The sequence below is a fragment of the Alosa pseudoharengus genome, unplaced genomic scaffold (assembly GCF_046254945.1).
Source record: "Alosa pseudoharengus isolate Yale_2024_CS ecotype anadromous, Long Island Sound unplaced genomic scaffold, YU_APseudo_1.1 YU_APseudo_1.1_scf_5, whole genome shotgun sequence".
Lineage (NCBI taxonomy): Eukaryota > Metazoa > Chordata > Actinopteri > Clupeiformes > Clupeidae > Alosa > Alosa pseudoharengus.
Genome location: NW_027468837.1, coordinates 42253674 through 42266843, shown reverse-complemented (window position 1 = coordinate 42266843; position 13170 = coordinate 42253674). Strand labels below are relative to the sequence as shown.

General features: G+C 42.6%; 1 protein-coding gene across 1 annotated transcript in view; it reads left to right on the top strand.

Moving 5' to 3' along the window:
• The first annotated feature begins 8046 nt into the window (after window positions 1-8046).
• The window catches only part of LOC143104934 (SRSF protein kinase 3-like), a 47247-nt gene continuing 42123 nt past the window's right edge, over window positions 8047-13170 (top strand). Inside the window, exon 1 of the mRNA XM_076269264.1 lies at window positions 8047-8227. The gene's annotated coding sequence lies outside the window, so the exon portion shown is untranslated. The remainder of the gene's footprint in view (window positions 8228-13170) is intronic.

The window sequence follows — 13170 nt, the reverse complement described above, 5'->3', positions numbered from 1 at the left end:
CTGGTCAGGGTGTTCACCTCTGGTCACCTGTGTAGCAGAAGAACATCTCTGGTCGGGGTGTTCACCTGGGGTCACCTGTGTAGCAGAAGAACGTCTCTGGTCAAGGTGTTCACCTGGGGTCACCTGTATAGCGAAGAACGTCTGACTGACCTGTGCAAGTGAGAACAGAAAACAGCTCCAGTCAGTGCTAAGCTGTGTAGCCGGATGTCACCTGAGTTCACCTGTGCTCACCTGTGCCGAGCTATGTAGCAGGAGCTCAGGGCTCATGTGCGTCCATCTCTGGCCAGTCAGAACTGTGAGTGCAGCTGCAGCCTCGGGGCCAAACAATGTAAATGTATCTTCAAACACTCGTGAATGTGTACTGTGCCTCTCTGCTCATCTAAACCCTACAGTATGCTCAACTCAGCTCAACCAGACAGATCACATGACTAGTGAACAGAATGAGCGTCAGACGCAAGCGGAATGTCTCAGACGCAAGCGGAATGTCTCAGACGCAAGCGGAATGTCTCAGATGGAAGCTGAATGTCTCAGATGGAAGCGGAATGTCTCAGATGGAAGCTGAATGTCTCAGACGGAAGCGGAATGTCTCAGCTGGAAGCGGAATGTCTCAGATGGAAGCTGAATGTCTCAGACGGTCACCTCCTCTCTCACACTGCAGTGGGCAGTGACTGGGCCGTCTAAGAGCTTCACATAGCTGATTAGGGGAGTGAGGATTTGCTTAAAGCCAAGAGACATGCGACTGATAACTAAATCCGTCCTCTAATACACAGGAACAGTTAGGACATTTAGGTCACTCTGTAGCCACCAAATGTCCCTCTCAGTAGCCAATCAGCTGTCCAGTTTACTGATCTATCACCACCCCCCTCAGCCCAGTAGCCAATCAGCTGTCTAGTTTACTGATCTATCACCACCCCCCTCAGCCCAGTAGCCAATCAGCTGTCCTGCTCTGTGATCGGCCTCTTTGATGATGCTGAGAGGAAACCCCCAGATGACCGGTCTGTTACGGTTTAGAAGTCCAGACGTTTATCTTCTGTTTATGCGTTTGAGAGACGTTTATTTTCTGTTGATGCGTTTGAGAGTGATGTTTTTCTCATCATGTTCTCTCCTGGTTGGGTGCAGTGAGTTTGAGAGTGATGTTTTTCTCATCGTGTTCTTTCCTGGTTGGGTGCAGTGCGTTTGAGAGTGATGTTTTTCTCATCATGTTCTTTCCTGGTTGGGTGCAGTGCGTTTGAGAGTGATGTTTTTCTCATCATGTTCTTTCCTGGTTAGGTGCAGTGCTTCCAGCTGGTACCTCCTCCCTCTCCAGACCAATTAGCTGTGCATCGTTAACGATTACTTGTGTGCTCCAGTGACATCACTGTCTGTAAGAAAATACAAATATGTAAATGCATTTAGACTTTTAGTTGACTTGAACAAAAGTAATTATGTCTAAATATATGCTGTATATTTCTGTATGGATTACATTTTATACATATATAGCCTATTTATTTGGAAAAAAAACATTCATATAGAAAGGAGCATCAGTCTTCATCACCAGCAGAGGAAGAGGAAGATGATGTCACTTCCTGTCCTTGTGGCTGTGAGCTCGACATCCTCAGCAGTAGCTTCTTATCAACCAACACAAACACACACACACACACACACTATTTCTCTCTCTCACTCTCTCTTACACACACACAAACACACACTTACACATTCTTTCTCACACACACATGCACACATTCTCTTTCACACACACACACACACACACACACACACACATACCAGTGACTCCTCATTGCCTTTCACATCATGCCATGACTTTATTTGGACATGGGAGTTAACAAGCTATTTCTGTATTATGAGAGATTTCCATCATTTGTTTATAATAAAGTTTTAAATCCATAACGTTTGTGTGTGTGTGTGTGTGTGTGTGTGTTAGCGCCGTTAATGTCTTTAGGGTTCCGGGGACAGCATCAGGCTGTCTGTGTGTGTGTGTGTGTGTTAGCGCCGTTAATGTCATCAGGCTGTCTGTGTGTGTGTGTTGGTGCCGCTCGTAAACATCTTCAGGGGACAGCATCAGGCTGTGTGTGTGTGTGTGTGCGTGTTGGTGCTGCTTGTTAACATCTTTAGCATCAGGCTGTGTGTGTGTGTGTGTGCGTGTTGGTGCTGCTTTTTAACATCTTTAGCATCAGGCTGTGTGTGTGTGTGTGTGCGTGTTGGTGCTGCTTGTTAACATCTTTAGCATCAGGCTGTGTGTGTGTGTGTGTGCGTGTTGGTGCTGCTTGTTAACATCTTTAGCATCAGGCTGTGTGTGTGTGTGTGTGCGTGTTGGTGCTGCTTGTTAACATCTTTAGCATCAGGCTGTGTGTGTGTGTGTGCATGTTGGTGCTGCTTGTTAACATCTTTAGCATCAGGCTGTGTGTGTGTGTGTGTGCGTGTTGGTGCTGCTTGTTAACATCTTTAGCATCAGGCTGTGTGTGTGTGTGTGCATGTTGGTGCTGCTTGTTAACATCTTTAGCATCAGGCTGTGTGTGTGTGTGTGTGCGTGTTGGTGCTGCTTGTTAACATCTTTAGCATCAGGCTGTGTGTGTGTGTGTGCATGTTGGTGCTGCTTGTTAACATCTTTAGCATCAGGCTGTGTGTGTGTGTGTGCATGTTGGTGCTGCTTGTTAACATCTTTAGCATCAGGCTGTGTGTGTGTGTGTGCATGTTGGTGCTGCTTGTTAACATCTTTAGCATCAGGCTGTGTGTGTGTGTGTGTGCGTGTTGGTGCTGCTTGTTAACATCTTTAGCATCAGGCTGTGTGTGTGTGTGTGCATGTTGGTGCTGCTTGTTAACATCTTTAGCATCAGGCTGTGTGTGTGTGTGTGCGTGTTGGTGCTGCTTGTTAACATCTTTAGCATCAGGCTGACCGCACCCCATCGACTATCGAACGTACATCACATCTGCCCTCGACTCCCCCCTGACGACCATGTGACCACAACTGACCTTCTGCTGCAGCACACAGACACACACACACAAACACACACACACAAACTCTACCTCACACGCAAACATTCCCACACACACCCTCACACACACACACAAACACTCCCATACGCACACACACACACTCCCTCACACACACAAACACTAGCTCTCACACAAGCACTCCCTCACACACACACACAAACACTACCTCACACGCAAACTCTCCCTCACACACTCTCACACACACAAACACTACCTCACACTCTGTCACACACACACAAACACTACCTCACATGCAAACACTCCCACACACACTCTCACACACACAAACACTACCTCACACTCTGTCACACTGTCCTGTTAAATTTCCCATCATGGAGGTGATCAGATTAGCATTAATACTTCCTGCTCTAAACTTATTGTCTAAAAATGTAAAACATAATAGTGCTTGTGCATAGTGTGTAAGTGTGTGTGTGTGTGTGTATAGGGATGGGCATCGTTAAGAAATTATCGATATCAATGCCATTGTCGAGTCTAAATTTGATGCGATTCCTTATCGATTCCCATATCGATTTCTATACCATTGGTTTTGAGAGTTGTTGGCTCTGAATGTCTAATTTAAAGTGGTTTTAGAGAATGAATACCAAGTCTGCTATATCAATACATAAGTTGAATGCTTTAAAATTTCTAAAAAAGTAAACATTTCTAAAACAAAGCTTTGTATTGGAATCGTTAGTGGAATCGTTAATGTGTGGATGTGTACGATTCCGATGGATCGGAACGTTTGGATCCGGTTCCTAACCGATACCTGGAACCGATTCCCAAGCCTATGTGTGTGTGTAAGTGTGTGTGTGTAAGTGTGTGTGTGTGTGTGTGTGTGTGTAAGTGTGTGTGTGTATGTGTGTGTGTGTATGTGTGTGTGTGTGTAAGTGTGTGTGTGTATGTGTGTGTGTGTATGTGTGTGTGTGTAAGTGTGTGTGTGTAAGTGTGTGTGTGTGTAAGTGTATGTGTGTGTGTGTGTGTGTGCAGCTATCCCCTGCCCCTCCTCCTCCTTCTAACCTCTGTGAGTGAGACCTTCTCAGCAGCAAGCACACGGTACAGAATATTGGGCCCCCACTCCTCACACACTAACATATGATTATATTATATTGGGCCCCCACTCCTCACACACTAACATATGATTATATTATATTGGGCCCCCACTCCTAACACACTAACATATGATTATATTATATTGGGCCCCCACTCCTAACATATGATTATATTATATTGGGCCCCCACTCCTCACACACTAACATATGATTATATTATATTGGGGCCCCACTCCTCACACACTAACATATGTTTATATTATATTGGGCCCCCACTCCACACACTAACATATGATTATATTATATTGGGCCCCCACTCCACACACTAACATATGATTATATTATATTGGGTCCACACACTAACATATGATTATATTATATTGGGGCCCCCACTCTCCACACACTAACATATGATTATATTATATTGGGCCCCCACTCCTAACATATGATTATATTATATTGGGTCCACACACTAACATATGATTATATTATATTGGGGCCCCCACTCTCCACACACTAACATATGATTATATTATATTGGGCCCCCACTCCTCACACACTAACATATGATTATATTATATTGGGGCCCCACTCCCCACACTAACATATGATTATATTATATTGGGGGCACTCCTACACTAACATATGATTATATTATATTGGGTCCACACACTAACATATGATTATATTATATTGGGGGCCCACTCCACACACTAACATATGATTATATTATATTGGGGGCCCACTCCACACACTAACATATGATTATATTATATTGGGGGCACTCCTACACACTAACATATGATTATATTATATTGGGGGCACTCCACACACTAACATATGATTATATTATATTGGGGGCACTCCTACACTAACATATGATTATATTATATTGGGGGCACTCCTACACTAACATATGATTATATTATATTGGGGCCCTACACTAACATATGATTATATTATATTGAGGGCACTCCTACACTAACATATGATTATATTATATTGGGGGCACTCCTACACTAACATATGATTATATTATATTGGGGCCCCACTCCCCACACTAACATATGATTATATTATATTGGGGGCACTCCTACACTAACATATGATTATATTATATTGGGGGCACTCCTACACTAACATATGATTATATTATATTGGGGGCCCACTCCACACACTAACATATGATTATATTATATTGGGGGCACTCCTACACTAACATATGATTATATTGTAATGTATGCCTGCTTTTAGTTCAGTTAACAACGTTAGTGCAGTATCTTATCTGGCCGGTAGGGTCTGAATGTAATGTTCTTATAGCGTGTGTACACGGAAGTGATTCAGTTTTGATAGCTGCATATAACCCACCATATGGCCCTGGCGAGATAACTCTCCCTCGTCGGAGCTAGGTGACTTTTGCAGCCCTGTTGTAATGCTACATACTTCAGTAAACAACTCAACTTTACCTTGGGATTCATGTCGTGTCATTAACCTTGCCTCGGAGACTGTGAGTACGATATATCCATTGATTGATGTCAAGACGGGAGTTCTGAGCTAGCCAGCTAGCTAACTAGTCTATCCAGCAGACACTTTAATGATTAGACAAAAGTAAAGACACGACAATATTATATTGGGGGCACTCCTACACTAACATATGATTATATTATATCGGGGGCACTCCTACACTAACATATGATTATATTATATTGGGGGCACTCCACACACTAACATATGATTATATTATATTGGGGGCACTCCACACACTAACATATGATTATATTATATTGGGGGCCCACTCCACACACTAACATATGATTATATTATATTGGGAGCACTCCTACACTAACATATGATTATATTATATTGGGGGCACTCCTACACTAACATATGCCTACATGTTAAGCAATAGTTTGATAGTTTATCTACTGAATGGATAAACATGCCCACAGGAGTTAGCCTACAATAACAAATAGGCTACCTATTTACCGTGATAGTTTAGATTAGCTCCATGGAGCAAATGAAATAGTTTAGGCTATCGAACCACATCACAGGATCAGAGGATCCATCACAAAATCACAAAATCCACTTAGTCAGACGACAACGGGAGGATGATCCGTGAGTGATGCTCATCTCTTTTCCTTTCTCATGCTAGATGGGAGACGCTGCATTCCATGCAAACTACGCTGAGTTGCAGATGTAACGTTAACAGCCGTAGGGCAGCCGTGGCCTACTGGTTAGCACTTTGGACCTGTAGCCGGAGGGTTGCCGGTTCGAACCCCGACCAGTAGGAATGGCTGAAGTGCCCTTGAGCAAGGCACCTAACCCCTCACTGCTCCCCGAGCGCCGCTGTTGATGCAGGCAGCTCACTGCGCCGGGATTAGTGTGTGCTTCACCTCACTGTGGGTACACTGTGTGCTGAGTGTGTTTCACTAATTCACGGATTGGGATAAAGGCAGACCACATTTCCCTCACGGGATCAAAAGAGTATATATACTTATACTTATACTTATACTTACAATGAATTTGAGGCTGCTGAAGTTGGTACGGGCAGAAAATAGTTATGTTTTGATAAGATACAAATCATTTGACCCAGCATGCCGCAAGTCATTACAGGTCAAAGGGGCGAAGTCCCAATCAAGTCTCAAGTCAACAGCATGAAAGTCCAAGTTGAGTTGCAAGTAATTTCTAATTTTGTCAACTCCAGTCTGATGTCATCAAAATCGTGACTCGAGTCCAAGTCATGTGACTCGAGTCCAAGTCATGTGACTCGAGTCCACACCTCAGTGCGTCTTCAGCTGTACATGCGTTCAGTGCTTTACATGCGACCAGGTTTCTCTTGGTCAGTGGCGTAAGGATTTGTAGAGGGTGTAAGATAGTGATTTTTGGATCATGCACCAGATCACACCTTCTGCCACACCCCTGGCTCCAAGGCATAATAAAAATGGAGCGCATGGCGCAAAATCCACCACTGACTGGGTGTAAGATAAGAATAAGCTTTGCATCGGGGTTTTTTAACGTCAAAATAGAGCCCACACACACACACACTCTTCTCTTACTCCATAGCCCATGAGAAGGAGCTCAGACTATTTTAGGGTTTGGGAATGTGTCTGTGTGTGTGTTTTTGTGTGTTTGAGTGTGTGTGGGGGCAACTGGACTGCACCCAGCTGCTGGAGGCTGAAAGCCAGCAGGACACGCCCCCATTTACAACAGACTCCAAATCACATGGAAGATATTTACATCAAGTTGTCACCCACTATATAAGCAATAATTCCATGATCCAAAGTCATTAAAGCTTTGCACTACAAACCATGTGGTTTGCTGCATGACAATGACTTCATCTTGGTGTAGAAGTCACATTCTATGCTTGTGAAAAAGAAAGATTGACATGGAAGGTGTAGGGTATTTCACAAAAGACAGAGCAGCACATGATTTATGCCTTGTGTATTCATAACAGGGTGCAGGAAAGGAGTATGCAGTATCCTCAAACTGATACATATGCAGAAATTTGATAATGACCATAACAATAATGAGGTCTCATTCCAACAAAGCTCTCTGCCTAATATGGGCATGACACCGCTGATCTATAGGTGGTTGGCATAAGCCATAAGACCACTGTTATATTAAATTTTCCCTGATTGCTGATTACTTGCCGGAACAGTAGAAATGGCTATAGGCTAACCTCTCTGAACCGGAACCAGAGATGACACCAGAATTATCTTTCTACCCCTAGATGCCACTTTCCTAGCGTGCTCGTGCTCGTATCATTACTGATTTCCCCTCAAGTACTGTCCCGTTAAGTTACACGGGTGGTGGAGAATCGACCTACAGGCGGTCACGAGAATCACAGCTGGGCTCAGCATTCCAGTCCTCCCACCGCGTGCACCAGGAGTCTCACTCAAACCATCTTTCCCGCGGGCACGTGTGGACTACAGACGCAGCGGTATCAAAGTGAACGAACTGCTCATTGACGAAGTGTCCTCTACTGCTGTTGCGAGCGCGTGACCCAGAGAGCTTCTGTGCGTAAAATAAAAGCTTTTTGCAACTTTCGGATTTCCGACGGCTTTGAGCGGTTCTCTCGGCGTGGACTCAGGATTTCTGCGAGCTGCTCACCGGTCAGTCCGCGACCAGTGGTCCACGGGAGATTATTTTCTTTTTGTCTTGAGTAGATCTCTGCTCCACTAACGGTGAGATTTTACAGCCCCTTCAATATTCTCAGAGAATATTGATAATAAAAAAAATAGCTTGTGTCGCAAAAGCTTACGTAGCTTTTGTCTCACAATAAAAAAAAACAGCAACTTGCAAACGAACTACTTTGATACAGAGGCTTTTGAGTGTCAGGCAACACTTGTTTCGGCTCTTGCCGCTCACCGGCTCACTTTGTGTAGACAATATGATCCTCTGTGTGACTACCCATGAAAAGGTCAGACACTGAAAACATCGGCCCAGGAATTCAGTTTGTCTTTATGCTGCCTTTATACGATCGATATGTATTCATTAGTAGCCTACCTAATAGAAATGCATCATATCTAAACCTGCTGACATTAATAATCCAGCGTTAGAATTCCAAGAACTCTTCAGTCTGCAAGTGTAATTACGTACATCATTCTATTTCGTTCAAAGTAGGCCTAGGCTATATCGTTGGTGGTCGACTAGGCCTACACGCACCCTTTCTTACGTGTGTTTGATAAGCACAAATTCTATTAAAAGTGTCGACGCTCTTTGCTACCGTTATGTATATGATCACTAACAACAGCGCGCCTCCTCGAGCGTCGCCTGACCCTTAGGAGGGCTATTTGCGTGGCATTCCAGCCGCTGATATCCTGTTATAAATAGAGATGTGGTATTGCACATGCTCCTTGTAAAGCCAGTGTGCATCACATAGAACATTATCTACTGTCTGTCACACACTTTTAATGTACAACCCCAAAACAGAAAAAGTTGGGACATTGTGTAAATTGCGAATAAAAACAGGATGTGATCATATACAAGTCTCGTAAACCCATGTTTAGCAGCAAGAAGGACATAGACAACATATCAAATGTTGAAAATGAAAATTTGGACTATTTCATGAAAAATATATGTTAATTTTGAATTTGATGCCAGCAACATGTTTCAAAAAAAGTTGGGATGGGAGCATGTTTACCACTGTGCTGCTTCAACTCTTCAATTAACAAAATTCTGTAAATGTTTAGGAACTGAGGCCAGTTGCCACAATTTAGAGAGTGAAATGTCGTCCCATTACTCCCCGATACAGGATTTCAGTTGCTCAACAGTATGGGGTATTCTAAGTCATGTTTGTCATTCCATTATGCACCTAATTTGACAAATCTGGACTGCAGACAGGCCATTTTAGCACCTGGACTCATCATCCATGGAGAAATACTATTTAAATATGTGCAGAATTAATTTTGGCATTGTTTTCCTGAAATATTCAATGTCGTCCCTGGAAAAGACTTTGCCTGGATGGGAGTATATGTTGATCAAAACCCGTATAAATCATTCAGAATTGATTGTGCTTTGCCAAATGTGCAAGATGCCCATGCTGTTGGCACTAATGCTCCTCCACACCATCATAGATGTTGGGTTTTGAACTGAAGACTAAAACAAGTTGGATAGGTTGGATACTTGGATAGGCCGTCTCCTCTTTAGCCCAGATGAGTCCATGATTTTCAAAAAGAATGGCAAATTTTGATTGGTCTAAACGCAGGACCTTTTTCCATGTTACCTCAGTCCATTTTAGGCCCAGATAAGATGGTGGTATTTTCTGTATCATGTCTCAATACAATGTTGGCTGTTTTGACTGTTACACTTTTGGCTGTAGTTTTTGAATTGAGTATCAAACTGTGCACATAACCAATGGTTATCAGAGGTTTTCCTGAGCCCCAACAATGACAGGTCTGGAAACAGATCTGGTGTTGATGCAGTGCCATCTGAAGTCCAAAAGACCACGGCCATCCAATTTGTTTTTCAGCTCTTTCCCTTGTTTGCAAAGATTTCTCTGGATTCTCTGAATGTTCTAATGATATGATATTATGTCCTGTAGATGATGAACTACCCAAACACTTCACAATTGCATCTTAAGAAACATTAAAATTACATTGTTTCATCATTTGTGCATACAGGTTTACACAGAGTGATGAATACCCCTACATCTTTACTTCTAAGGGACCCTGCCTCTCTGGGATGCTCTTTTTCATACCCAATCTTGTTGCCATAGTTACCTTTATTAGTTGTGAAATATTCCTCCTTATGTTTTCTTTATCATTACACAACTTTTCCAGCATTTTGTTAGCCCCGTCCCAACTTTCTTTGAAACATGTTGCTGGTATCAAATTCGAAATGAACATATATTTTCCATGAAATAGTCAAATTTGTCATTTTCAACATTTGATATGTTGCCTGTGTCCTTTTTGCAACTAAATATGAGTTTAAGAAAGTTGCAGATTGTTACATTCTGTTTTTATTCACATTTTACACAACGTCCCAACTTTTTCTGTTTTGGGGTTGTAGCCTACATCTCTGATTATAGAGGACGATCATGATATAGCCAAATTCTTGTTGTTATATTACTTATTTTCCCCACACTCTGTTCAGATGTATAAGTATATTATATTTTTAAACATGATTTGATTTGGATTATGATTCATAACAGATCAGTTCAGCATGTTGAAAGACGCTGATTTAGCCGTCCATCCATTTAACACGCTGTCCCTCAGACACGCAGAGTCCAGTGTGTGGACGTGTGTTTGTTTACTGCGTCCAGTGTGTGGACATGTGTTTGTTTACTGCGTCCAGTGTGTGCAGGTGTTGGACTTGTTTACTGTGTCCAGTGTGTGGATGTGTGTGCTTGTTTACTGCGTCCAGTGTGTGGAAAGTCAGCAGTCTGCTTGTCCCTTGCGTCCTCAGAGGTGGACATCCCTTTCATATGTGGTGTTTATCGTTTAGAGGTGTTCAAGGTTTAGAGATGTGCTGTATAGGGGTTAGAGATGTGGTGTTTGGGATTAAGAGATGTGGTGTTTGAAATTTAGAGATGTGGTGTATAGAGATGTGGTGTATAGGGGTTAGAGATGTGGTGTTTGGAATTTAGAGATGTGGTGTTTGGAATTTAGAGATGTGGTGTTTGGAATTTAAAGATGTGGTGTTTGTGGTTTAGAGATGTGTTGTTTGGGATTTAGAGATATGGGGCCTGTACTACGAAGCGGGGTTACTGGCTTATCTGGGTAACTTCGAGAGTAACTTGATCACGTGTGGCGTAACTTCCCGATTAACCCGTACTACGATAGGTGGATAGGTTTTAACCGAGGTATGCTGCCATGGCAATTTACGCTGCATCTCAAACCTGCTCCGAGCAGGTTATGTTCTTGGTTAACCCGAGGTTTCCGTTAACCACACCCTTTATAAGTACCACCCCTCCACTAACAATTTCCTGGATGATCCATACGACATTGGAGCGCAAATCGTGAGGGACTCTCTTCGCAGGGCGAGGGGTTTTAGAGACCGTCAGAAAATATATATAGCCTACCCGGATGATATTCTCTATGAAGATATAGATTGTCAGCCGAGGGAATTCGTTATCTTTGTCAGATGATCTAGGAAGACGTCTCATAGCAATGCCCGTACGTGGACATTCATGTATTCCATCGGTGATGCTGAACATCTGAGCAAGAATAGCCTACTGTATGTCCGAAAATAAATCGGACATAGGCCTACAGTATGCTGAACATCTGAGCAAGAATAAATCGGACATATAGTAGGCCTAATAAATTAAAATCACCATTTTAACAAACGTATTGAATTGAATGTCATATTACTGTACCCTGCACATAAAGGCTACACATTTCCACAGCACCAGAATCTGACCGAATGCCTCCCTCAACACCCTCCATAATCGGCCTTGCACTATTATTTGTGATGGCCAACTCCTCTGCTACTGTAAAACACTCTGGTGCCTTACAGTAGTGTTCAAAGTAGGGGTGTAACGGTTCATGTATTCGTATTGAACCGAAACGGTACGGGCGTCACGGTTCGGTGCATGAATTTACACGGAGAATACACGGTATAAAAATAAATAAAACTCGTGTGCGGATTAATTAATGTCATGCGCAATTACTGTTAAGTAGCGAGAGTTACGGGAGTTCTTTAGCGACACCTAACGCAATCTTTAGCCTCGCCTTAGCTCTGAAGCTCTGATTGGCGCCTATGTTTTTTTTTGTCAGGTCGTTGGTCGAGTCCGTCAGTCATTAGCAGCACTACGGTTAGACCCACAAGAGTTAGAGGATCCGCTGGTCTCTTTAAGATCGCAAGTTTGAGAACTTCAGTTACAGTAACGTTAGTACAGGCGAAAGAGTGGTGGATAAGATGAAACTGTGTGTCGGCGTTGATCAGCAGTTGTTGGGTATGTGAGTGGAAAAAATGCTACACATATTCGAAGCCATCACCCAGATGATGTAGGCTACCAATCACTGAAACGAGGGGGAAAAAAACTTACCCTGCGCTTCAGCAGCCTTTGGATACACATACAAATAGGGCCAAAACCTATGGCTTAAATTAAATGATTTCGTAATGACAGAAAGCTATGTAAATCGCGTGGTAATTACCTTTATGTTGGGGTAACTTGTAACTTCTCACATGAGGAGCTGGTAGTGTTAAGTGCATAGACAGCAAAATAAAGTGACAACGCTAACCAGGCTAATAAACAAACCATGCTACGGTGAGTTAACGTCAAAGGGCAAAGTCACGTGACTTCTAGTTGTAGTCTGTTTATGAAATGAAAGGAGCAATTTCGTTTTTTTTAAAAAGGCAAAATATTGTGATATTTTCACAGTTAGTAGGCTAGATTATTACTTTACACACAATACAAAAAAATATTGAGGCAAATTGTAGACCCTTCCATATACAACTAAACACAGATGTTGAAGGTCTTGCTTAAGTGGATTTTTAAAAATCATTTTTCTATGTAATTTGCACTTTCAGAAATAAGAGATGCTGTAGGCCTATTTTCAGTTTTATAGCTGATTGTCTTATTTTGTTTACAAGTTACAGATGGAGTCTGGGTACTTATTGTACTGTTTAGCCTACATCTTACACACTTCAGGCTGTTCAGATAGCTCAGGGAAGAGACTGAATG